This window comes from Vidua macroura, chromosome 6 (genome assembly GCF_024509145.1).
Source record: "Vidua macroura isolate BioBank_ID:100142 chromosome 6, ASM2450914v1, whole genome shotgun sequence".
Lineage (NCBI taxonomy): Eukaryota > Metazoa > Chordata > Aves > Passeriformes > Viduidae > Vidua > Vidua macroura.
The window spans coordinates 18388492-18414869 of NC_071576.1; the positions used below are offsets into that span (position 1 = coordinate 18388492).

General features: G+C 36.5%; 1 long non-coding RNA gene across 2 annotated transcripts; it reads right to left on the minus strand.

The window, feature by feature from the left end:
- Nucleotides 1–21217: 21217 nt before the first annotated feature.
- Nucleotides 21218–26226, minus strand: LOC128809089 (uncharacterized). 2 transcript variants are annotated; one of them, XR_008437599.1, is made up of 4 exons: nt 26151–26221; nt 24085–24250; nt 21422–21558; nt 21218–21291 (listed from the first exon to the last, which is right to left on the minus strand). It is a non-coding gene; the product is annotated as an uncharacterized LOC128809089 (long non-coding RNA). The 2 variants fall into 2 exon arrangements; XR_008437600.1 differs by lacking the exon at nt 24085–24250 and having other exon boundaries at nt 26151–26226.
- Nucleotides 26227–26378: the final 152 nt, after the last annotated feature.

The window sequence follows — 26378 nt, forward strand, 5'->3', positions numbered from 1 at the left end:
TTTTCTCTGTTTAGACAGTAGCAGGTTTTTAATTCTGGGTTAGTTGATTATTCCTATAGACATTTACCAAGGAAAGAAAACATTATCAAATAACAATAAAGTTGTTAATTTTTTTTGTTTCAAGAATTTAATGTTTTTGTTTTTTTTTCTTGTGAGCTTATAAGTACTGTTTTTTTTCTTGCTCAAGGTGGAAAGGACACTCATGGAGAGTTAAAAGTTAACCATTAACCATCATGCTTTTTGCACAGAATCTGCCATTCTAGCAGTGTGCTAACTCTGTCTCTGATGAGGTTATGATTCTAAAAATCTAAGCAGCATTCCCTTAAGAAAGAAGGCATTTGAGAGATCAATACTTTTGCCTGTTGGCCTTGTTGAACAAAGATCAATGCATGTACAAAAATCAGCCCAGCAGATGTGACTGTGAAGACTACCAGGCCCCAGAGAGAGGAATGCCTAATGGGGATAGCTATCTGTATAGCTCTAAAGTGTGCCATTAAGCCTGCACTTCACTTGGCTCATATAGGGGTTGTGATACCTCAAGCTGTGCAGTGGTAATCTGCAGTGTGTTGTGTTCTAGCCAATTTATGCTGCTTATGTGAAGCAAGGGGTACTTTAGCTATTAGATCCTTTATTCCTTGTCCAACATTGGGCATTAGTCAAGTGAAAATGACAGCTATGCCTAGCTCAGAGAATTCTCCTGGCAGCCCCCAGGAGCCCTGTAGAGAAAGCACTAAGATATGAAAAACCTTTGCCAGCATTTGGCAGCTTGAGGCTGTTGCCTGGCCTGTTTTCTTATGTAGTTGGTATTTGTCAGCTTTCCTGATGGACTTAGAGATGCTATTTAATTTCACTGCATAAGGGAGAGAGAAATCCATTAGCATTCAAGACCTGTCAATGAAGATTGTGTCACTAGCTAATAGAAACTGCAAATGTGCCAGATTGTTCAGCAGAAACTGAAGGGGCAGGAGACTGCAAGTAATAGGTTGAATGAAATTGATCCTCATTATTTTTCATAAAAAGTTTTTCCTTTCAGAAAAACTCAGAAAAGGCAAAAATTTCTCCCTAACAATCATTGAACGCAAAGGGAAAGATGATGCTGAAATAGAGCAGAATATAAAATAAAAAATGTATAAACAAACTGGATTCTCAAAGGGAACTTAGGCATCAAGATACCTTTTTAAAAGCCAAAGTACCTAACATGTCAAAACCTTGAAAGGGCTGCTTCCCACAGCACCTGCGTTTCCACTGAATTCTATAACACTTAAGATCTGAATTAAATTGCGTCCTGGAAAAATGTACAAATCAGTTTTGTACAAATGTACAAAAATGTACTGCTACAGTCAAGCTCCTAGTAACACTGAGAGGACACCGGATGATGTCTGAAGAGCAGTTGGTTTTGCCCAGCTTGTTTTCCTTGATTTTTGAGAGAAAAATTCTAGCTTCACCATATATGGCACAAAGGAGGGATTTCAGCTGGGTTCTTCCATTTTTTTTTTTTTTTTTTGAGAAAGATCTTTAATAATTAAACAGCTGGAATCCTGAACTATATATCTTTTTCTATTACTTCCCTAGTGAAACAATTCTGCCTTGTGAAAATTATTTAAGTATTCAATAGACAGTGGTAAAAAGAAAATACCAATTGCGTGATTTGGCAGCATTCATGTGGGAGAGTCAGGCTCAGATCCTATCCCTGGTGATCATTCAGTCTGTTAGAGAAAGCAAAGCAGCTTGAGTTGGACAAAGTTCTTCTCCTAGAACCAACATGAAGAAAGCAAAAGATAAAACAAACACGTTGTGAGAAAGATTTAGGAGACCAGTGTATCTAGTGGTCTAGATACAACTCAGCATTGCAAAGCTGGAATTTCTGTATTAAAGAAAAAAGGAAGAAAATATTTTCATGGATTTCATTCTGCTTACACAGGGTAATTGGATAAATTAAAAAAAGATGAACAGAAATAAGAGTCCTGTCATATTGGAACAAGGTCTAATATGATATTCTCTGTCAGACAAGTCACAATACAGTAATTTTCTTTTTGTTAGGGAGAGGAGATCTGGAATGAAAATGTTGGTGGGAGCAGCTGATAATGCAGGAGACTCTTGACCTTGAAACTTTTCCAAATAATTTGCTTTTCACCCTTGGCTGCTCAACATTAGTGCAGTACAATTATGAAGACATAAACATTACAAGGACACCTGGCACATAGCCTGTCACAATGAGTTAAACTTGAGTATTCGATTCCCTGAGCAACCATGGAAGGAGAATGAGCCACCTCATCAGGAATTCAACTGTGTCAGTTCAGGAGGAAGTGAGGATGGGAGGAGTTGATTCATCAAGCTCAGACAAGACCCAGCCAACCTTCTACTTTCATTCAGGCCATAGAAACAGATCATAAAGGGACCTGTCAAGTCCACAGTCAAATGAACTGTAAGAGAGAACCTAGAAGGTACCTCAGCTTGTACCTAAATAATGAAATACCTTTTTTTTTTTTCTCCAGTGCAAATGCTGCCATCTGCTTGTTTTAAATGGTTATAAATCACATAAAGAAGCAAATTGGCTAGGGAATGGAGCATTTAATTTTTTTTTTCCACACCATTAGCAAATTTGAGTTGAGGTATACTGCAATTTTGATAGACCACTGAACTGCATCCATTCAGGGTCCTTCATTATCATGTTACCCTTTCTTCCCCTTTTTCCCAGACATAAGACTTAAAGATTTTAAACTGAAGGAATAGTTGCTACTGATTAGTAAATTAAATTTGGAATTTCAGTGATATTTTCATAATATTATCATTTAATAATTTATGAAGTGAGAATTTTGCTGAATTTAATGAAATACTTTGAACCAGTACTAGAGATTTTGCACAATTCTTTTAGTTTCATTCTTAATTAATTATTAAATATGTTATGTTTTCAAGTACTTGTAGGAAATAGGGCCTTTCTTACCACATTTTGGAAAAATATAATTCTTATCTCACTTAATGGTTATGCCATGTCAAGGTAACTTCACTGACTTTAATAAAGATTCAGTGTTATGAAAATCATCAAAATTATTAAAAACATTTGCAAAAATAGAAAACCTGATGGGGGGACAATATATTTTTTTCATCACTGTTTTTCCAATGCTTTTCTCCATCCAGACTGTTTTAGCCTAGCATACACACCCTCCTTCTTTCTCCTTCGTTTCTTTCTCTCTGTACATATTTTACATATATTTTCATCTTGTATGCATGAGCTATCCAACCCACAAAATAACAACAAATCTTATATAAACATGCCATTCATATATGCAGTCATATGGGAAGGTTCTTTGTAAAGTAAGCCTAAATTTTATATTGCATCTACTGTTATAATTGCTGTGATATTTATCTTAACATGTAATTTAAAGTAGTATTTTAAACTATAATTATCAAAATTCAAACATAATTTCTGAATAAAAGGATGCTCCTTAGTTTAGTAATTTTCCAGATAATCCCATTACTTTTTAAAGATGTTTAAGAAGTGACAAAATGTGACAGCAAAGTTTCTCAAAATAGCAAATAATCACACTTAAGGACTGTGTTCCCACATAAATTAACAGGAGTTGTCTTTATTGCAATTAGTTCTCTGTGCAACTCAACTTTACATCTGTTGCAAGAATGAAAAGGAAGGGATGCTAGTGAGGGTGAATATGGAACACAATATAGGTAGGAAAAGAGAGGAGAGGCGAGGAGAGGCGAGGAGAGGCGAGGAGAGGAGAGGAGAGGAGAGGAGAGGAGAGGAGAGGAGAGGAGAGGAGAGGAGAGGAGAGGAGAGGAGAGGAGAGGAGAGGAGAGGAGAGGAGAGGAGAGGAGAGGAGAGGAGAGGAGAGGAGAGGAGAGGAGAGGAGAGGAGAGGAGAGGAGAGGAGAGGAGAGGAGAGGAGAGGAGAGGAGAGGAGAGGAGAGGAGAGGAGAGGAGAGGAGAGGAGTCTCAATGCTTAGCTACATTACTACAAGAAACTAAGAGCAGAGAAAAATAAAACTAACCACCTGAATAGTTCTACTTGGGTTTTGATTGACTGACTTACACATAGATGTTTTCTGAAGAAAGAAAATATTATTATAGTGGGTTGTGGAAGTTGTCTTTTACCTTAGCATCATTGCTGTAATTAGAATCTATGATTTATTTTCTGTGAAAGTGAATTTTCATCTCAAAAACAACCATGTTTGTTGTTTAAAGATATCTTGAGACCACCAAGTTTATGTTCACTGCCAGGTAGGTTTCCAAAGTGACACAGTTTTCCATCCTGGTAGTCCATGCCAAGGGTTTTGTTTTCCATGCTAGGGCACAGTGTTTCTAAGGTCACTGGATCTGGAAGAGAGCTAACAGATGCACAGGGGAAGGAAGTCAAGGGTCCTTCATGGAGCAAATACATTGAGCAAATTGCCAAATAGGTATAGAATAAATCTAGGGACCACAAAAGGGCTGAAAAATCAGAGTCTGAGAGGCTCATGACGCAGCTGTTTCATTTCATGCACGGCAACAGAAGAGAGTGGGGAAGCAGGGAATGCTGATGCATAGTGAAATTGGCTTGTCACTTTCAAAGCATGTCAAACAGGATACTGAAGAGAAAATCACTTTCACCAAAAGCAGGAGAGCCTGGGGAGCCCATTACTGCCAGGGACCTTCCAGTTCTGATGAGCTTTTGCAAATTTTTATTAGCCTTTCTATCCATAAGGAACTATAACTTTGGGTTTTTCATCTTATGGGAACTAATGTGAGCTCCCCTTTACTTTTCATGAACTGGACATTGCACGTTTTAGCCAGCTATAGTTATGATTGCTCTATTTGCTATGATAATTCTGATATATATTCCACAGAATTTTTTCCTACAGAAGTAGGGATAAAAATTTGCCAGCAAATTACTGCTGTTCAGTGACAAAGAAAAAAGAGTTACAGTGCAATGGTGAGAAAAATCCATGTGAATTTTATCATGAGAGATGAATTATTTTTTAACCTTGATTATTTGCATAGGTGCATTTCTTGTCTAACACTGATTCATATATACACATGCATTAAAGCTAAGCTTTTGCTTCTGTATTCTGTGATAATTTTCTAAATATCCTGTCTTCGAGGTATGATGTACTTACAACTAATACTGCCTTTCCCTGTACTTCACTACCATGCTGTTATTCTTTTAAACACTTGCTTCAGTACTGCTACCTCCAGCACTTGCCTACCCTGGTGATGAACAAATGAGCACAGTGGAAGTATGACAAGCACAGAATTACTAATATACCCTTTTACAAGAGCTAGTGGAGGTTGAATCATGATTTACAAATACTTAGTGACACCAAAATTAATTGACATTTTAGGAAGAGTTTTCTTTATCCCAAACATTGACTGCTTTAGACTTTAATGGAAGGTATCTCCTACTTTGGTTTTCTAATGTGAAAATTATGTGTGTTTTTTTATGATTCTTCATCAAGGAGGATAGTAGGAACACTCACTGTTTTCTGTCTTAAAGAAATGTGTGCAATCACTTCCATTTGATATTTACTTATGTTCAGTGACCTTTTTATTCACAGCCCATAATATGTAATGGGGTGCTAGGCATTATCAGAGCGTGCTTTTTTACTCTTATTTTAGGCTTATCATCATCTTGTGGTATGCTTTGATGTTTCCCAGCCAAAGCATTCTCTATGCAAGTTACATTAAAATTCTTACAAAATCAGTCAGTAAATTACACAAAGAGATTTCATATTAATTGTTACAAAAGTTTATAAAAAATATTGGTTAAAGAAAAATAAGCAAGCCTCACTTTGTGTACTTACCTCAAAATAACATACTCAAAATATCTACCTTTTTCTAGACGACTCATCACTGTCCAGCTAAACATATTGACCAGGAGTTTGATATACCTCACTTCTCACATTCAAAGGGAAGAACAATGTGGACTGCAAATCAGCTTTTATATCCCATCACATCCTTATCATAACTCTACTTCCTTGTGGTCTACTAATCAGCTTTTATATCCCATCACATCCTTATCATAACTACTTCCTTGGGGTTTAACATATTTTAAAATTCTTTCTTCCCTAACAGTATTATCAGCTTTTAACCTATTTGCTGTTCCTTGGGCTTATCCTGTTTATTTTTCAATCACCTTCATGACTTGTAGCTGCAAGTGCACATCCCTTTGCCCACTCAAGTGCTGAGGTAAAATATCTCTCCTATGCCATCACTGTGCTGCAGGATAGAGAAATGGGCAACCTCGCCGATAACTTGTTTTGGAAAATGAAGATGTTGAAGTAGTGATAGCTGTAAAAGAGGGCATCTCAGTATAATATGCACTGTGGTCTAGAACTAGAAGAGAATTAAATCTTTGCTGTGATCACAATTTCTAGGAAAATAAATTTCACTGCCTTTCATAACAGTGACCAACTTATGCATGGCACTTTATATAGTTAACATAAAATCAGCAAGACTCAAAACATCTATTAAGGGATTATATGGGACAGTAGGTCATATTGTTCACAGAATGTGTTTGACCTGGTAATTGATAGGTATTCCAAAGTAATTGACCATTAGTCACTCCATGCAATTATTCTAATAGTTTATTCAATACCAAGTGTGGAACTTTTATGAAAAATAAGATATTCAATTTTAAGTAGAAAACATTTCACAAATAAATTAATGGTTTGATTTTCCAGAGTGGCTGTATCAGTGAAAATGAGGCTATTTTCTGCTTTTAAAAAAATGTTTCATTTTTACTCACAAATCTACTTGAGCAAAAAATTGATGTATCCAGACTGCCTTAAATGTAACTTTTTTAGTTTTAATTTTACTATAATAAACTTAACATTGCAATTTGGAAAAACAGACATCCTTGAACTATAATTCTGAGACCATTCCGCCTCCTTTTTAGAAAATCATTTTGTGTGTTCAGTGTGAGAAAAGAGGGTATACAGATGTATTGAGTTTGTGGGGCAAGGTTTTGATAGTGGCCTTCTGCAAACATGTCTTTGCAATGATATCAGAAGCTTCACCTATGTACAAGGGAATCAATAATGCAAGATGGATTCACCATTAGCCAAGGTTGAACTCATCACTAATTGTGGTAGAACCTCTGGGATAATATATTTAAGAAGAAAAAAAAAAAACCAAACCAACAGCTTAGTGCATAGAAGAAAATATCAGCCAGAGAAGAGTGTGAGAATATGTGAGAAATAACTCTGAAGACACAAGGTTAGTGCAGAACAAGGGCAGGAGGTGCTTCAGGGGCTGGAGCTGAGAGTCCTCTGCAGCCCATGGTGAAGACCATGGTGAGGCAGCTGTGCCCCTGTAGCCCACGGGGTTCCATGCAGGATCAGAGATCCACCTGGAGCCTGTGGAGGAGCAGGTGGAAGCCTGAAGGACATTGTGGCACTCCGGGAAGCCCGTGCTCGAGCAGGCTCCTCACAGGACCTGTGGCCATAGGGAGAGGATCCCACGTTGGAGGGGGCTTGCTGGGATGACTTGTGCACCCCAGGGGACTCATGCTGCAGCAGTCTGTGCCTGAAAGACTACATGCTATGGAAAGGACCAGGCTGGAGCAGTTCGCAAGGAACAGCAGTCTGTGGGAAGGAGTCATGTTGGAGAAGTTGACAGAATCATAGATTAATTAAGGTTCAAAAAGACCTCCAAGATCAGGTTCAACCATTTACCAAACACCATGATGCCAACTAAACCTTACCACACCTTATTGAGCACATCTATAGATCGTCACTTGACCAGCCCCCTGAGCAGCCTCTTCCAATGCTTGACAGTCCATTGAGTGAAAAAAACTTTTCCTGATAGCCATGCTGAGCTTGCCTGGCTCAGCTTAAGGCTATGTCCTCTCATCCTATCACTAGCTGTCTGGCATTAGAGGCCAATCCCCATCCTGCTTTCTTTCAGGTAGTTGCAGAGGGCGATAAAGTTTCCCCTCAGCCTCCTTTTCTGTAGGCAAAACACTCCCAGCTCCCTTAGCCACTCCTCATATGACTTTCAGTCCAGACCCTTCATGACCTTTGTTGTCCTTCTCTGGACACATTCTAGCACCTCAATGTTTGTCTTGTACTGAGGGGACCAGAACTGAACACAGAATTCAAGGCACAGCCTCACCAGTGCCAAGTACAGGGAAATCATCACTTCCCTGGTCCTGCTGGTCACACTGTTGCTGATACATGCCAGGATGCCATTGACCTTTTTGGCCAGCTGGGCACATGCTGGCTCATGTTTGTTAACCAGCATCCTCAAATCCTTTTCTGCTGAGACACTTTCCATCATTGTTCCCTAAGCCTGTAACACTGCACCGGGTTGTTGTGGCCGAAGTCAGGACTTTACACTTTGCCTTATTAAAACTCACACAATTGACCCTGACCCATGGATCCAGCCTGCTCAGACTCCTCTGTAGGGCCCTCCTATTCTCCAGCAGATCAACACTCCTGCCTAACATGATGCTGGCTGTGAACTGTCTGAGGGAACACTTGATCCCCTTGTCCAAATCATTGATAAAGATATTAAACAGGACTGGCACCAATACTGAGCCTTGGAGAACACCACTCCACACTGGTGCAGGGGAATAGGGTGAGGAGGAATCAGTGGCAGATATGAATGATAAACTGACCAGAACTCTCATTCTTCACTTCCCATTCACATGTACCACTGGAGGGGAGGAGGTAGAAAACTTGGGAGTCAAGCTGAGCCAAGAATAAAAGGGAAGGGTAGGGGGAAGGTGTTTTTAAGATCTGGTTTTATTTCTCATTATCCTACTTTGCTTTGATAGCTATGGAAATAAATTAAATTCTTTTATCCTGGGTCAAGTCTGTTTAGCCCACAACTGTAATCTCAACCCACAATTCTTTCGTTGTGTTTCTCTCCTCTGGAAAGCTGAGGATGGGAAAGTGATAGAGCAGCTTTGGTGGGCACCTGGCCTACAGCCAGGGTCAAACCACTACAAAAGCATAGAAAAAAATGCCCTTTATAAAGTATTAATATAATGTATTAAATTCAATTTATAAGCTGGTTTAAGTGTCTCAGTTTTGGCCATTGCAGAGGACCAGACACAAGCAATGCTTTTTTAATAACTTTCTTCCTTCAAAGATATCTTCTATATTTCAACTTTTATGCTTATTTTTTATTTCTCACCTCCCTCCTGCATGCCAAATGGAGCAAAAAGTGCCCTTAAGGTATATCAGAAACCACAAAAACATATTTAGTCTTGAAGTAATTTGAAAAAAATCCTTACATGGTTCCAACAGAGCAGTTCTCAAGCCAAAGCTTGAATAGTATGTATTTAACTTACCTAATAAAATATACGGTGGTCATATTATTTTTACTGAAATTGTGCACTGATCAATTCCACTGCCTCTCTGCCATATCCATTCTGCTTCATGTATAAAAGCTGTTGGTATAGAGTCTTCTAATGTCTATTTATTCAAAATTCACTGATTTTGACCCCTCCCTTCTAGTTCTAACCTAAAAGTCTAATTTTAAAATTAACTCAAACCAGTCATGTCATCTTTTAATCATAAGGAGCCTGTTCCTGATAAGGTGGTTGGTTAAAGGTCAAAACCTCTATGTCAGTTAAAGTAAACATGTAATTAGAGCAAAGATATTATTTTGAGGTTCTGACTGCTTTGGGATTATCTCATGAAGTCTTTATTTTACCCTCAGTGAAAAGCATCAAAGGGAAGAACTTTTGTATTTCATAGGGCAGGTAACACTTGGTCTGGATACTGTCACAGTGGAGTGACAGCTCTTGCCCTGCAGCTGTCGGGATCTAATTACACCTAGGCTAAAAAAAAAGGAATTGTGCAGCTGTGTGGAATTAGGAAGACTCAAATTGTACCCCATATAGACCTGAAGGCTTGTGGGGGTATCAAGGAGTGATTACTGTAATTTTCTAATGGTATTGGAGCAGTAATAAGGTAAGGAGTGTGTGTCTGAATGCAGTTATTTTAACTGACTTCAGAAGTGACACATCATAATATGCATAAACTGCCATGGTAGGAGTTGACCAGATCCAGGCTGGACTGGAGGCCAAAGGAGTTTGCAGTGCTTCCAAGCCATGTTTCCAAAGGGAAGTATTTTGTACACTGACATTGAAATGCAGAGTATATGGAGCATGCAGTGGGAAGACAAGGATCAGAGTCCATGCTTTACAGAGGTATCACTGAGCTGCAGGATGTAGTAAGATTCCTTATTCATTTTCTCACTGGGCTTCCCACACTGCACAGGCTGAAACAGAGAAATGATGAGGTCTTTCATACTTTTAGTTTTAATTGGGTAGGCAGAGCACACTTTTCTTTAAAACTGAAATCATGGTTATAAGCTAGAGAGGTTAAGAACTTTATTCTCATTTGTTGGATCAATAAATGTATGCTCACCAGCAGGAGGCAAAAGATCACTTCCTTTTAGAAGGACTCATCATCCTGGACATCACTGTGTATTAACACTGCTGTATGGCTTTGAGATTGAAACTGCTGTCATGTCTAATCAGCTTGAAATGAAGGTAGGGAGTTTGCACCAAGATACTTGCATATCCTAGTGCTAAACAGAAGAGATTGAATCCAGATAGCCATCTCTTGGCTAAGAAGAGGGGAAAAATGTATAAACTTTGTTTTTCCTTGAAGTAAAGTTATGCAAGTATATAGTATAAAATCTTTTCTGTGTATAATTTCTTACACTTAGAAAAAAAATTTTGCTCTGTAGTCCAGGTGGACTTCCAGGTAGAAGCTTAATTTTTCAGTTTAAACTTCATTAATTTTTAACTTTATCATAATTTTTAAAAAACTGCCTCCAAGCTGAATTTTTTCTTTCAGTTTTCTTTCCTCTACAGTTGAGTGTTACAGTTTCTTTGATAAGAAGGCATTGCCATGTAAATTATTTTAATAGTCCCCTATTACTTGATTAAATGTTTAATTTTTAAGGGGTTTGTGTATATAGGCACCATACAAATGGCCTTTATAGAGTTTCTGGATTGGTTACAAATATTTTGTTATCGGAAAGGTCTTTTACCCTTTTGCCAGGAAGCTCTTCCTCTCTGCTTATCTTTATTTAAGGGTTAACACCAAAACCTAGAGAGGTTAATGCTTTCCAAAAAGAGATTCCTGCTCTTAGCTTTTTATTCCCAGGAATGTTCCCAGGAAGAATATGTGTTTCCAGGAAGAAAGTATAGGAGAACTCTACGTTTGTTACTACAAAAGCATTATAAATATTACTGACTCTTAGCCCAGTTTCTGCAGTCAGGTTATTTCATGCAATGAAAGCTGTCTTTTTATTTAAATACAGTCAGATGCAAATAGAATTGCCAAACAAACTATTGCATAAACCCGTGCTTTGAACTTCCTTTTCATATTGTTCACTAACAATGTAGCAGTAGCTGAGACCAGATGCTCAAGGAGACAAGTGACAAAGAAGAGCTCATACGTTATTTCAGATTTGATTAGTTAACATTTATCTTCTTACTAAAATCCTTTGGGCTTTATCTGTTTATATCTAATTGAAGAAAATGGAATTGACTGAGAGAATGAGGCCTTGGCAGGTGGTTTGCTTTAAAATCATAACTACTGCCAATACTGGCTTCATATTGCTTAGTTAAGATTAATTTGCTTTTCCCGGGGCCATTTGCATTACAGGTTTAATTCTGATGTTAATCTTCTCTCAAAACTTGTCTCTAATTTGCAGAAATGACCCTGTTTGTTATTCAAAGTCAGGATGCTTCTTTATGATTATGATTATGGCTATCTCACTATCAAATTTCATCCAGGTAAAGATGTCAATTTCAAATCACAGCCAACATTCCTCCAGTGTTTGAAATGCTCCATCTATTTAAAAGAATGTCTGGGTAATACTGAAAATATGCTGAAAAACTTTTCTAGCTAAAAGTTTCTGAATTGTTATACAGATCATCACAGCTTAATTTACAAAAGAAATCATTACTTACCCTGACACCTAAGTAACTTTCTAAGATTGCATATTTGGTTAGAATAGTATACAATTAATCAATTATTTGAAATAGAATGCTTTACAGAGTAACAAGATTCTGTCTAAAATTCCACACTTAATGAAAAATCTCTTGAATTTACAGTGCCATTTTACCTGAAGAACTCTCAGATTACAAAGTTGTTTTTCAAAAAATGAGTTTCAATTTTCTTTATGATTTTCAATATTTTTCTTATGATTAGGGGGCTAGGTCCAAATTTAGCAAGGATAATTCCCTAATTCCTGATGCCAGGAATTAACCGAACTAAAGGATGTTCATGAGCATCTAAATCAGACTTTGGTCTTCAAATACAGAAATTTGTATTTAATAGGTAGCCTAATGTCTTTCGTTGTTACCACTCTTTCCAATGATCAATGTGATGAGTGATCAGTAATATGAAGCAGTGGCAGTAGCAGTAATATGAATACTTGTAGTTACATTTTTGTAAAAGATGCATTTCCTTTTTGAGTATGATGTTTTCAAAAAGGGAGCTGCTGAGAAAGCAATTCTGTGCAGTAAATCACAGTTTCTGCAAGCAGAAATTCCTTTATAAACACTACTGAGTAATAATCAGTAATAGGTGAAGAGACTATGTCATAATTCTATTCTGCTATGAATTATAATAGAAATAACTTCTTACGATGTAATATCTGAGTGTAATCATGATATTTTCAACATCAGTACCATTAGTGAACCTGGGTTTGTCAATTCAGCCTTTCAACAATGGAAAACTTATAGTTTAGCAATAATAGTATCTGAGAGGTAGAATCCAAATGTTACATTGAATTTTATTTACCTTAGTATTTCACATTGTCTCAAGTAATATTTTTCTCTATTAATATTCTTAAAAAATAATAACTTTTGAAATATTATATTTCTTTATATAAATAAATTGGGGTGGGTTATTTATATAAATAAGTGGGGGGTTTATACAGAGCAATCTTAGTTCAGGAGTAACATAGGACACTCCTAAAGGAACCAGAATAAGAACAGAGGGTTTGACTGGAAGGCAAAAGGAATAAAATTTAAACAACAAGCTGTAAAATCTGGTCTGGATAGCAGAAATGTATAAGAGCATTGGGTATGCACACCCAGAGCTAAAGAATAATGACCAAGAAGTGTGAGGAAAGCAGCTTTAGCAAAGGGAAACCATATTTCCACAGGTCTCAAACTTTAATATGTTACCAAAGCATGGAAAAGAAACATTTTTAGTAAATGGCTTTAAATTTTCTTATATTCTTTCTAGACAGATGTTTACATAAAATCATAGACTTTGATGTATACTTCTGATTGTTTCCACATTCTCTCTGCTTTCCAAAGAAGTAGAAATAAAAAAAAAAGAAAAAAAATATTTCTTTTTTCCCCCTATTTCTTTATCTATAACCTCCCAGCAATTCATCCTAATGTATTCAGTAAGGTTTCATTGATAAACCATGTGCTAAATGACATGTATCATTTCAGCCTTGAAGGCTTTGGAAAGATTTTTTTGTTTGTTTGTTTGTTTGATTGATTTGGTTTAGTTGGAAGTTTTTTGTTAGCTGGTATGCTATTTTTTAAAGTAAAAACACTTTCTGTATCATGGACCTTTCCCTCTCAACTAATTTAAACTGTCTCAGTGAAAATCATCAGGGGATGGCAGAGTAATTTCAAATCCTAACTGTGCAGAAGTTTTTTAAAAAAATACTTTTTTCTATATATTTAAATTTTAAATCATTGGGTCAATTCAATTGTTTTCTTATCACAAATGAAAAGGCTTGTGTTCAGTAAAGGTCATCTGGCTTACATCCGTACATCAGGGAAAGTCTGTTTGAAATGTAATATCAAGTTTCTGGGGCCACTTGAGTTGCCTTAGGACAAAAAGTTTCTGCAATCCAAACAATCTCTAAAATGGTAGTGTTATACACGTACTAAATAATGGATTACTTCAGATTTGACATCAGTGTGACAAACCATTATTTGGAGTGCTCTGAGGCATGCCAAATTTCTGTTCATTTACTGTTAGTCTTCGTAATGTAACATTTCTCTTCACAGGATTAACATTTATAAAGTCATAGTTTTAAAGGATCTTGTCAGGTAGCATGTGAAAGGACATGAGTCCTGCAGAGAAGGATAGTTCTCTTTTCTGCATTTCCCATACATTTGCATAAATATCCTTCCTTCTAACTCAGTTCATCAGCTGCATTTAGTCATTGCCCCACTATAAATGCAGTTATTTAATTATTGTTGTTGTCATTCTCTGCCATCCCCTAGTTTAGTATTAAAATTCCTAGCTCTAAATACAGTGGTTTCAGTAATATCTGCAGGGCTAAAGCTAGACTAAAACAAAATAAAGAACCCTGCAAGATTCAATTAATTTTCTCCCAAATGCTGCAGTTCATCTCCCACACTGTTAAAAATCCTCTCAGCTCATTGAGTATAGCTGGCACTGTCTTGCTGAAGAGGAGACACAGTTATGCAGAAACCGTATGCTCTGCCATGTGGGACTGCACGGGTCATTCTGGATCCATGTGTATTCTTTCAGCAGCTGGGGAAAATGTGGAGGAATGGACTGTACAAGGTACAGCCTAGGATGACAGAATGTTTAAAACAGAGATTGTTTTTAAAAGAAAGGAGAGGAGATTGTTTTTAAAAGAAAAGAGAGGGAAAAAATGAAGATCAAGTTTCAACCTGTGGGAGCCAGGAACTCCAAGTACCTCCCTTAAATAAAGGAGAGAGGCCGAAGCAATGGTTGTTTCATTGATTGGAGACACAGCTAAACCATACTGCTGGTATTGATTTCTTTAGGAAATACCACTCAAATCTGGCTATAAGTGGTATGATATCTTCTTTTCCACCAACTATGGAACAGCTGGAGAGGTCTGCAAAGTTGCATAGCTTTCTCTAGAAGATTGCAAAATTAATGGGCTCAGTGTGTGTGTATTTATGTGTGCCTCAATGAGATAACCACAAGAAACTTTATTGTAAAGGAGGGTAAGGGTCTAAGGACCATTTAAAATTCCTAAAGCCTTTTAGAGTATTAAACGAATCTAAAAAAAATAACCCTTCCCACTTGACTAATAAATCTTTGACTTTTGAAATACTTCTAGCTAATAGGTTTCTTTGAAAGGGCTGCAGATCTTTTGTTCATCTGGTGATTCTGATGAATTGAAAAATGCATGTTTTTATCATACAGTTCATGTCCCAGCATGTAAGATGTAAGTGCAAGATGCTTTTATCCAAAATAAAATAAAATGTATTTAAAATAAAATCAAGTGTTTAAAGCCCCAGCTGTCTGCTAGAGTGTATGACCATTGATCTGAAAACAAGCAATGGTACAAATAAATATTTTTTAACAAATGTTAAAAACATAAATAATGACCTTATTGGTAAGAAGTTTATCTTCAATAACATACTGAGTTCATGCATCTGAAGAAGAGCAAGCACTGGCAGTTTGGCAACTCATGAGCACAGGGGAGAAAAGAAGGCTTTCAAACTCCTCCACAGCTGCGATGCCTATATGTACTGAGAAGCTTGCTGAGGAGAATATATCCTCCTGAACATATATATGTAATCTCACTTTGATGGTATCAAGTATGACTGTTTTGGATTGCTTAAAATAAGTTTCTGCCAACATTCTGTTTACAAATATCTCAAATCTAAGAAGGGTTTAAAGATGTGAGGGCTTAAGTTTGTTCTGTAGTCTGAAATCAGAGCCAGAACCCAAATGCCTTGACTTAGGGATTTTTTTTATCTAGCTACAATTAATCACAGACAGATGCTTATGTCCTGCTGAAATCTATATTTATACCACCCTTAAAGAGGACCTGTAAGAAAGCTGCCTCCCACTTACTTTCCATCTGCAGAACCATAATGCAGATACTGAAAGCTGTCTCCCATGAGACCCGTTGACATTACTTGCAGCCACGGCACATTAAAAAATCAATAATAATTTTGGCTATTCCTGTTTGGCCTGACATGATGGCAAAGTATGTTGCTGTTTTGATACACATCAATTATTTGAGGGACAAGAGCCATAAATCCATATACTATGAAGACACCAGCTAAAATTTCACAAGCAGAATGAGTCTGGGCACTGGGAGATCATAAGATCAGAAACTGAGATTTTCCAGCAGACTACTAAGTCCTGAGAATTCAAAGACTGCATAGAACCTATGCAGGAGATGGAGAAAGATTGTTGCTTACTTCTCATTACCTTATATAGGAAGAGAGGAATTGCTACTAGACAACTACTGGGAACCATCACTGTTTTTATTTTTTGGAAGAATAGCCACACAATAGCTGCCAATTTTGTTAAAAAAATCTTCTTTATCTGCCTAGAATGATAAAAGATGATTCTAACTTTATGAGAATGTAGGCCACTGTGTTTATTAAACCTCAGTGTTTGGCAATGCCATGAGTAAGAAATTCTAAAAAAGAGGGAAGCCATACAAGGAGCTACTGGGGCCACTTGGGTTTTTCAGCCTCAAGAAGAGAAGACTTAGGGGACATCTCATCACAGAATCAGAGAATAATCTGAGTTGGAAGGGACCCACAAGGATCATTGAGTCCAGCTCTTCCTGCACAGAAGAGCCCCAAGAATCAACCCATATGCCCAAGAGCATTGTCCAAATGTTTCTTGAACTCTCAGGTTTGGTGCTGTGACCACTTCCCTGGGGAGCCTATTCCAGTGCCCAGCCACCCTCTTGGTGAAAAAACTTTTTCTAATAGACAACCTAGACCTTCCCTGACACAACTCCAGGCCATTCCTTTGGGTCCTGCAACTCTTCACCAGAGAGAAGAGATTAGTGCCTCCCTCTCTGCTTCCCCTCATGAGGAAGCTGTGGGAATCCAGAGAGGTCCTAGCTGAATGGAAGCTGGTGAACATTGCCCTGATTTTCAAGAAGGTTAAGAAGGAGGACCCTGGAAACTACAGGCCAGTTTATCTCATTCAGCTCCTGGTAAAGTTATCCCTAACAAATGAGGATATTCTATCATTCTATAAAATAACATATTACATTTTCAATAAGGATAAATTCTGAAAGGTTTTCTAAAGACAGACGAGAGATGAACTGATGAATACTTACATTTGATCCACAACTTAATGGAAAACATGGGGTTTAGTCACATGTTTTCTGTATAATCGTCTGTATAATATCATATGTTAATATATTTCAGTTGTGCTATTTCTCACCTGATCTGTTTAAGGTATGTGTCAGCATATATTCTCATCTTCAGTGCTAGTTAGGACTAACATAATTATCTTTTCCTTGCTTTCAAAACAGGTTTTTCTTATAAGTAATTTTGTTTGTTAGCTTGAAGGAAGTCCTAGGCTTCTCAGACATGTACAGATGACATTTTCATGATAAGGCAGGAAGTTGGTTTTATGATTTTTAATGATTAATTCTCAACCTAGCAAATTCAATTTCCTGTTCTCAGCAAGTCTGTGTTTATTGAATGCTCATAGATGAAACATTGCAAACAAAATAGGATAGGTTCAGGATTTTGTTTTCAACAACCTACGGTGAAAAGTTTGCCTTTTCAAAGTTATAGGCTTGAGCAAACTAACTAACCTTTCCACAAGTCCTGCCTAAATCCCTGCCAATAAATTCCTGCCTGAATATACCAGATTTTATAGTAAGGCCATACCTGAAGATATATCTCTTATTTCTATTTTAAAATAGTGCTTAGGATCACTGATAATGGATAAAACCTCTCTGCATTTGTGTCTAGACAAACAGAAAAAAAGTCAATCTTTCTATCTCCTAGCAAGCTTATGCCTCTACATATATGTCCTTATATTGAACACTGCCGGAATTTCTGGTTCTCCCTAGTAAAAAAAAAAAAAAAACCAAAAAAACTCTTCAGTGTGGAAAGGAGCAGTTAAGTAGGGAATAGATTTCTAATTCATACAGACACTTTCCTTTTGAATAAAATAACTAAGGAGTAATGAAAGTAAAAATTGATGGTATGAAAAAGACAAAAATGAGGTGTGATGTGAATAGTTAGTCTTTGACTGATACAAGAATTTGTGGAGGATAAAAATTTCAAAAATATCTAGATATATTTCTGCGGAAAAACCTTCATCTAGGGTTATTAATTACAACAGTGGATAACTGTGACATATCTTGTGTAATTCCAACTTACTAGTGTGGGGAGAATTGAAGAAAATACTGCTACAGCCTGTCTATCCTTCTCCCATTATCTATTATCATCCATTCTCCTATTCTAAAAAGGAGATTTGGATAGATGATCCCTTTCAGTCTGACCTGGAAAAGCTGTCCTTTCATCTTATTTTCCTTTTATAATATCATCACATATGTGTATGTAATATCACATACGTGTTTATAATATCATCACACATGTGTACATCATCACATATGTAGAGTGAAATACCACATCTGCTAGCATCATGCCCATATGAGTAGAGGTGCCATAGTCTCTTGTTCAGGTAGATACATGGACATACCAAAGAGTCTGGTTTCCAACTGTCTAGAAGATCATGGGAAAAATAAATATCTGCTCTGCAGTGCAGTTCCTGCATCCATATTGTTATTATATCCAGAGAGAGCAGCATCTCACTGCAACTAAAGTATTGAAGGGGTTATTTTTCTTCTCAATATTAGACCAATATCACTTGAATTTGGTAATATTACTATGAAAACCAAGCTAGCCTTTAAGAGACACTATATCTCTCAGATAGTCCTATGGTTATCCTAGGTTTCTCATACAGATCTAGAGGAGAGATAACTTGGAAGGAAGCCATGCCTACACTGACAGTTGTTTTGTCAATGTATATATCCAATTGTAGCTGACTGAATTGTGTCTGGATTAGTGATGAACTGCTTTAGCTGCCTGCAGGTGTATATGCTAAACACCTCTGAAATTTATGAAGTTTTCTTAGCATAAAGATAATTACAATTGTTTATTTTCTTTTACAGACTTAAGTGGTAGCAATTCACAATATATTCCATAGCAGAAAAAAATGTGAGTTTCATTGAGATACATATTAAAGAGCCATATTCTTAAGTAAATATTTTCAAGTTAATCTCCACCAAGAATGCATGTAACTTTGTTTGTAAAGACCTTATTACTCACCTCTTTCGCATAGTCAATACAACATATACTTATCTAGAAATGTATTTTATCACAGGATTTTTTTAGAATAATGAACTATTTTAGGTATTTGATTTATGAAATTGGAATAGTTTGCTCAGGTACTGAGAGACTGAATGTATTAAAATCTAGCCATGTGTTTCAAATAAACTTATATCAGTAACTAGAATATTTGTCATAGCACCTATCTAGCCATGAATGTTTGCATTTGTCATGTCTTTTCACACAGATGGATTTAAATAATTTAAAGCAGAGAGCTTTGCTCCTTTTTGCCATTTAAAATGCTTGATTATGGAGGTAGAAAGTGATCAGAGAGTACAGATTCTAATACCCTGTCAAAATTGTATATTTCCACATCCAATTAATATACCTTATATAAATAAATAAATAAAAATTAAATTGGCACAGGACTTAGTGGCAACCCTTTTAAATTCATGTACAGCAGTGTTACTGAGTTTCTTGTGGCTTGTTGGTTTGCAGAAAGGGGAGGGTTTTCCAAATATGACTGCATTTGTTCCACCTATTTGCAGTAATATTGCCTCATAGCATAACAAAGATAATTAATCACATGGGAAAAGTAAAGCCAAAAGGAAAAGTGTCTCTGTGTTTGCCTGTATGTTATCCTCTGAGGACGAGTTCAGATGCATGTACATCAATATATCCATCAACATACAGCAGAATAGTCATAAATACTCAGCCAAGAATAATAATGCTCTAAGCAGGAAGGAAACCTGAAATTCCAAAAGAAAGACTTTTTTTCCCCAGACCTGTATTCATTTTTGGCACTGACTAAATTTATTTATGGTCCTTTGGGCCATGTTACTCCTGCATTAGTATCTTAAAAGCCTTGCCATTTGTGTTATCATAGCATTTGATGTGGCTAATATGATATAAAAAAGTCCTGTAATGATTTACAGATCTGGAAGATTCCGTCCAGCCAAAATATGAAGAAAAAAATAGCCAGACAAAGAGATTAATATGAACCCTCCCTTTGTGGCTTCAACACTGTCCTGTTTTAAAAGCTATTTTAACTTTTTCCATACTTAAAGAAAGTTTGTCTGAAATTATTGTTATGATCTAAATAAGGAGAAATCCCTAATGAGAGTATGTAATTTTTGGCAGAATCTTCTACTTTATGTTATAAAAACAAGTTCAAGGGTTGAGTTTTTGGGTTTGGGTGTTTTGCAGGTTTGGAGTTTTTTAACTACTTTGGAGTTCAGAGAAGGAGTTAAGTAATTTAAGAGCAAAGAATAGGCATTTGAACTCTAAAAAAACCATAAAGATCTCATTTAGATGAGTTTAGATCTCATTTTGTCTCATGTTCCTGCTCTACAAGTACATTTGAGTGATAGAAGGCACTGTATAGGGACGCAAAGGAAAATGTGAATTATACTGTTGATTCTCTAAACAACCAAGACAAAATATTGTTTGACTCTGACTGGGAAATAAATATTAGCTTGTCTTTGAATTTGGAAGCTAAAACTACCAGTCCAGCCTAGACCTCCTATCCTTCTGATGATATTCCAGCAATAAAACTCATTCAGAATTAGTTTGGTGGCACAGAAATTTTACTCTGATGTAAACCTTGGCAGAATTAGCTCTGGCACCATCAGACAATCTTTCCCCTGGTCACAAGGGAGGAAAAATGACATATATGAAATATAAGCTCACAAGTGACTAAATGTAATTTAAAAGAATATGACAGCTATTGACATCTCATCACTTGAAAAGCTGTACCACTGACAGTACAAGCCCTATATATGAGCTAAATTTCATTAAAGCCACTAACATGCTTGAATAGGTATGATTATGAATCACAAAATTCAGTATGCTGGGATTTTAACCAAATAGTTAGTCTTATCATGAATAGTAGTCAGGTATTGTACCTATTCTGAAGAATATCTTGCATCTGGAGATGGAAGTTCATCTATATGTCTATAAATGTATGCATGAATGCATATACAACATTTAAGAAAAAAAATATTCAGCACGGCAAAAGGAGATGGAACTACCTTATGCATTGTCAAATGTGTGGCAAAATGCACAGCAAAGCGTTATAGCTAAAATATCTGATTTGAATAGAAGCTGCTGGATAACTCGACTTCACTATACTTATGTCTCACAAACTGTACACTTTGCAATTTCCTGTTTGCTGTTATTTTCTCAATAAATGAAACTGACAGATTGATTTTGGTGTGAAGTATAGCTACTGGCTTTGGAGTCTAGGTTGCCTGTAATAAAAAGCAGAAAATCTTATTAAAGGTACACAAATATTCAGTAAGGGGTAAGAAAACAGTGCAGGATTTATATGGTTATCCCTTCCACACATATTATTCTCCAATGTAAAGTCTGTGCACTTACCATTCATAATTTGCTCCAGAACTTACAGAATCATGTCATATGGAAGGAACTTCCAGAGACATCCAGTCCACCTCATACTAAAACAGTGTCAATTAACAGAGGTTGCTCATGGTCTTGTCCAATTGAGTTCTGAATATCTGCAAAGAAAGAGATTTGACTTATTCCAAAGGTTGAAGAGGGAGAGGAGGAAATCCTAATATCTACTCAGAATTTTCCTTCTTGTAACTTCTGTATATGGCTTCTCATGTTATCACTGTTTACTTCTAAAAAACTTTGCCTTTGCCTTCTCTACAGTCTCCCATTGTATAGCTGTAGTCAGTAAGTCAGTAAGACCTCCCCTAACGTTAAGTTTGTATGAAGACAATTCCCTTGGCCTTCCCTTCTATGTCATGACCTTCAGGCCTCTGACCATCCTTACTATCATGCTTAACTTAACTATAGTACTTACTAATGCCCAAGTACACATTTAATTTAAGAATGTGGGTTTTTTTCATCAACATTGTCACCATTAATGGTGTTTTCTGTGACTGGCACTGAAAACTTGAAGGTCTATTGATTCAGAACTTCAGGATTTAACCAAAGCATGCTGAACTAGTATTTGAACCATAACTGAGAAACTAATCTGTGCTTGTTGAAGTGTCCTAAGTATTTTAGGGAGAAAAAGAAAAACAAAACCAAAAAAACCCCATGGTTGTTAAGAGTTCATAAGACTTATGTACATTTTTGCATTTGCCAAAATGATGTCTTCAAAAGATTCTTTTGGTCTTGATGTGTGAACAGCTTAAGGACTTCCTGGATTTAAGATTTAAGATTTCTATTATCAGGTATCTTAATTAGAGCCAACCAGGATTCCAGGGTAGCATGGGTAGATTTGATAGCCTGGGGCAATAAAGACCAGTGCCATAAGCTGTAAGTTTTGGAACCTTTCCAGTCATCTCTAAGAGACTTCTCGGTTTTAAGGAAGCAAGAGCCATAATTTGGTTTTTTGTTTCCAAACCCATTTTGCCTATCTTTGGTAAGGGTTAAAAAACCCAAAAAGCAGGACAATTCAGCAATGTGAACCATGTACTGATGACATGTAAAAGAGTAGTGACTAGATTCTCAGTGAGATTCAGATGGATGCAAATCATGTCAGGAACTCTGCAGGATAATGTCTCTTGCACTACTTTCTTTTTTTTTTTTTTTTTCCCTTTTTTTTTTCTTTTTTTTTTTTTTTTTTTTTCTTTTTTTTTCCCTTTTATTTTTAATATATATTTCAATATTTCTTGGAAGTCTCTTGGGACATTGACAAATACTGCAAGAGTGGAGTTCTATATACATGGTATCATTCAGTATAGATATTTAATTTACTGATTGAGTTCACAACCAGGAGTATTTCCTGGGACAGTAAATCACAAACTTGGATTACTGATCTAAGAGTTTATGCGCAGAACCAGAAAGTGAACTGTTTATAGTCACCACTTTCCCCTTTACCTGTCATCTTCCTAAAAGAACTATATTGTTGCCACCTTCTGGCTGCTCCACAAGATATTCTTGACTGATATGAAGAGATTAATCCTATCTGGAGATAGGATCATGTTGTGACATAAAACCTTCAGACAGGTGTTAAATCAAGGATATTGGAAGGATGCCACAGGATATTCCTCAAAATTTAGAAAGAGGAAAGATATTTTTAAAAAGGTTTTAAGTGCAAGGAAGCCCTTGGACCAGATGAGTAATTCACACATATCAGGCTGTTTTAAAGGCAGAGCTTTTATTGATAAATGTGCATGTAATAATTAAATTTTTGTAAATTAATGAAATGTAAAACTGCATAAAAAGGGTTGATGTGGAAAAATTCTCTCTGTGTGTCTGGTCTGCCAAAAAATATCTATATTTATGTGCAAATGTTTGTGTATGGGCTACTCCCATTCTTCTCCTACATGTGTAAAACTTAAGTTTTACTATTTGGGCACTTTGCCCAGAGAAACAGGACCCACTGTAGATTAAGCATCCAGGAAATCAGGAAAAGTTAACAGCAACTGAATACTAGCATTCCTCTTCCTCATGTATCTGCCAATAGAACTAGTTAAGTAATATCTGAAGGTGAGCTTAAGAGCCATAAAAATACCAATGACATTCAAATGAAGTAAGTAAAGAATCTCTTGGAAAAAAAATTCCAGACATATATTATATCATACAACCATAAAAAACCCCAATGATTTGGAGGCCTCCTAACATAATATGGAATGGTGCAGAAATTCCTTCGTACAACTAACAATGTAATCACATATGTGAATCTAAAATTGCCCAAATCTTTAAAGAATTACCTCAGTGGCACTTTCTTGTAATACATATATATATACATACACACACATACACACACATATATAGGCACCATTCTGTCAAATGGGAATTTGATCTGGGTTCAAGTTTATCATCATGTGAAGCAACTTTCTCTTTCTAGAAATGGGTCATACTTTATTTTCTTTCACTGTAACCTCATCCCTGGCAATTTGATTTAAATTTCCTTATTTCCAGCTATGTGCTGAATAGGATCACTGAAGATGGGAAACCAGGTAAAGAACACCCACCAACTGGTAAAGAATAAGTGCTGTGCCATAGATACAAAACTAATTCTTCAAATTCCTATATTATTCAAATGCATGGTTTAGGATACTTACAATGACATAAAAGCAGGATTCTTCAGGGAATTACTCTGATGTAGTATAATGTGCACCACAATGAAGCTGTCCAGAAAAATCTAGTTATCCTCAGAGCAGGATGCACAAAGGTATGTACACTTTTGAAATTCCAAACCATCTCACTTGTCGTATCTCTGCTTTTTTCCTAGCACATAGAAGATGTGACATAATGCAGTTTCATTTTTCCTCCAGGGGACATCAGTCATATATTTTTGAACTAGGTATGGCTATTCATTCCCACCTGGCTTATTTTCCCTTCCACTTATCTTAGACTCTTGCTGTCAAGTTCCAGAGGTGTGCTCTGTCTTTCTATCAGAAGACTGATTCTATGTCCTATATAAATAATATGTAACAACCTTGGTCCAAGGTCTTCCCACCATAAATTGAATAACATCTTAGCATTAGACAGTCCTAAATTGGACATCTGTTTGCCTGAGGTTCTGTTCAGTGGGAAGAGGCACATTCAGAGCCTGATTCAGATTTCATATGCTTTAAAGAAACATCTGAAACAGCTCATTTCTCTCCAATAGCAACACAGACAGCCTACAGCAATCATGCTCTTAATTTAGTCATGTACATTAAAGCAGCTAAGTAGAATGAATCTAGGCCAAGCTGTCTGTGTGCACATAGCACTGGAGTCACAGTCATTTGTACGTGGTACCCTGCATATTTTATTAATGCTCTATTCATCAGGGAACATTTACAATTTCACCCTTAAAATTAGTATTTCATGTTAAAAAAATGAGAGAATATCACTCTCTTATGAACATGAAACTTTTAAGCACACAAATTCATAGCAAATAGCTCTAACGTAAAAGAAGAACAAGCATATCATTGTACGATTACACTTGAGGGTACAACAAAAGAAAATGAATATAGCTACACTGTGTTGTGCTCAAAGGACATCCTAACCTGTATGGAATTTTTTAAATCTTATTAGAGAAAAACATAGACCTCTTCCTTGCAAACATGAGCTCTAGTTTTTTTTTTTTTTTGCAACTGATCAAGTGGAATCAGGAACCAAACACCAGTATTTATGTATTATGTACTTAACAGCTTCATAGTCTATGGACAGAATTATTTCTGTTGGCTTAATAGATTCATAAGGTGTGGAGAGACGGTGTAAAGTCAAAGTAGCACAAAATGTGGGTTATATGCCTCTCCTTTTATCACAATATGTCATAAGAGAAGCTGGGTATTAGTAATACTTGTTTTGAGTTTATAATCATTGATCCATATGCCAATGAGACATACAAATCAATCATCAATGAGTTTATAAGGCTGTATAAATGCATGCAAAGAGAATACCTGCTGCTGCTTGTCTGGTGTCTCTCTAAATATGCCAATGGATCAATCAGTTAGTTCTGCATCTAGCAACAGCCTCATTGCAATTATCCTAAGTGTCATGTTAGGGTAGAGTGAAAAATCACACAGGATTTATGAGAAATCAAGCCAAGCAGAATTTCTGATTGTCAGGAAAGTGTGGGATTTTAACAATATCTTGATATTCTGTCAATATTTTGTCCTGTATGTTAACATTTAGTTAAATATTCCACAGGGGCTGATCTAGTTGTGTATGTGGTCTTGCTTAGGTCTTCATTCAATCACACACAATTTGGAAGATTTACTTCTGGGTACTGGTTAGTATTGAGTGTTTAAAGAGTATCCATACCTTCAGGGCATGACAGTATACGTGCCATATCAGCAAGCAACAATTAAAAAAAATATTTTTAAATTCAGGTGATGCAAACACACATATGATTACATACCGCAGTCATCATAATATCTTAGAATTCTCCCAGGAGATAATTAATTACAGTCTCTTCTTGGTCAGTCTGGCCTGATTTATTAGCCCCTTAACTTTATGGTAAACTAGATAATGTGGGCGTTTTCAACTGTGATCACAATGAGAGAAAATGAAAGATCCAAATTCTAAAATACACTCTGTAAAGACATTTGACAATTGTGTTAATTTGTCTCCCTAGGGAGTAATGCTCCTTTCTCATGTCTCCCTCCACTGCCAACACAAACACATCACAACTCACTTTCATTCCCAAGTCCCTGCAATCCAGATTCCAGCTATCTTGAGTGTAACACTATTGTTCCATTCTCTTCCATTGTGCCTCAAATCCTTACACCCTGAGATCCGTACATTCCATCTGTAGCTGCTGATAGACACTGTGCCCTCACTGTCTCCTCCACAGGCAGTGACCTCTAAACCTTCTACAGTCTATGTGCATTTACATTGCTGTTCCAACATCTTCAAATGTATT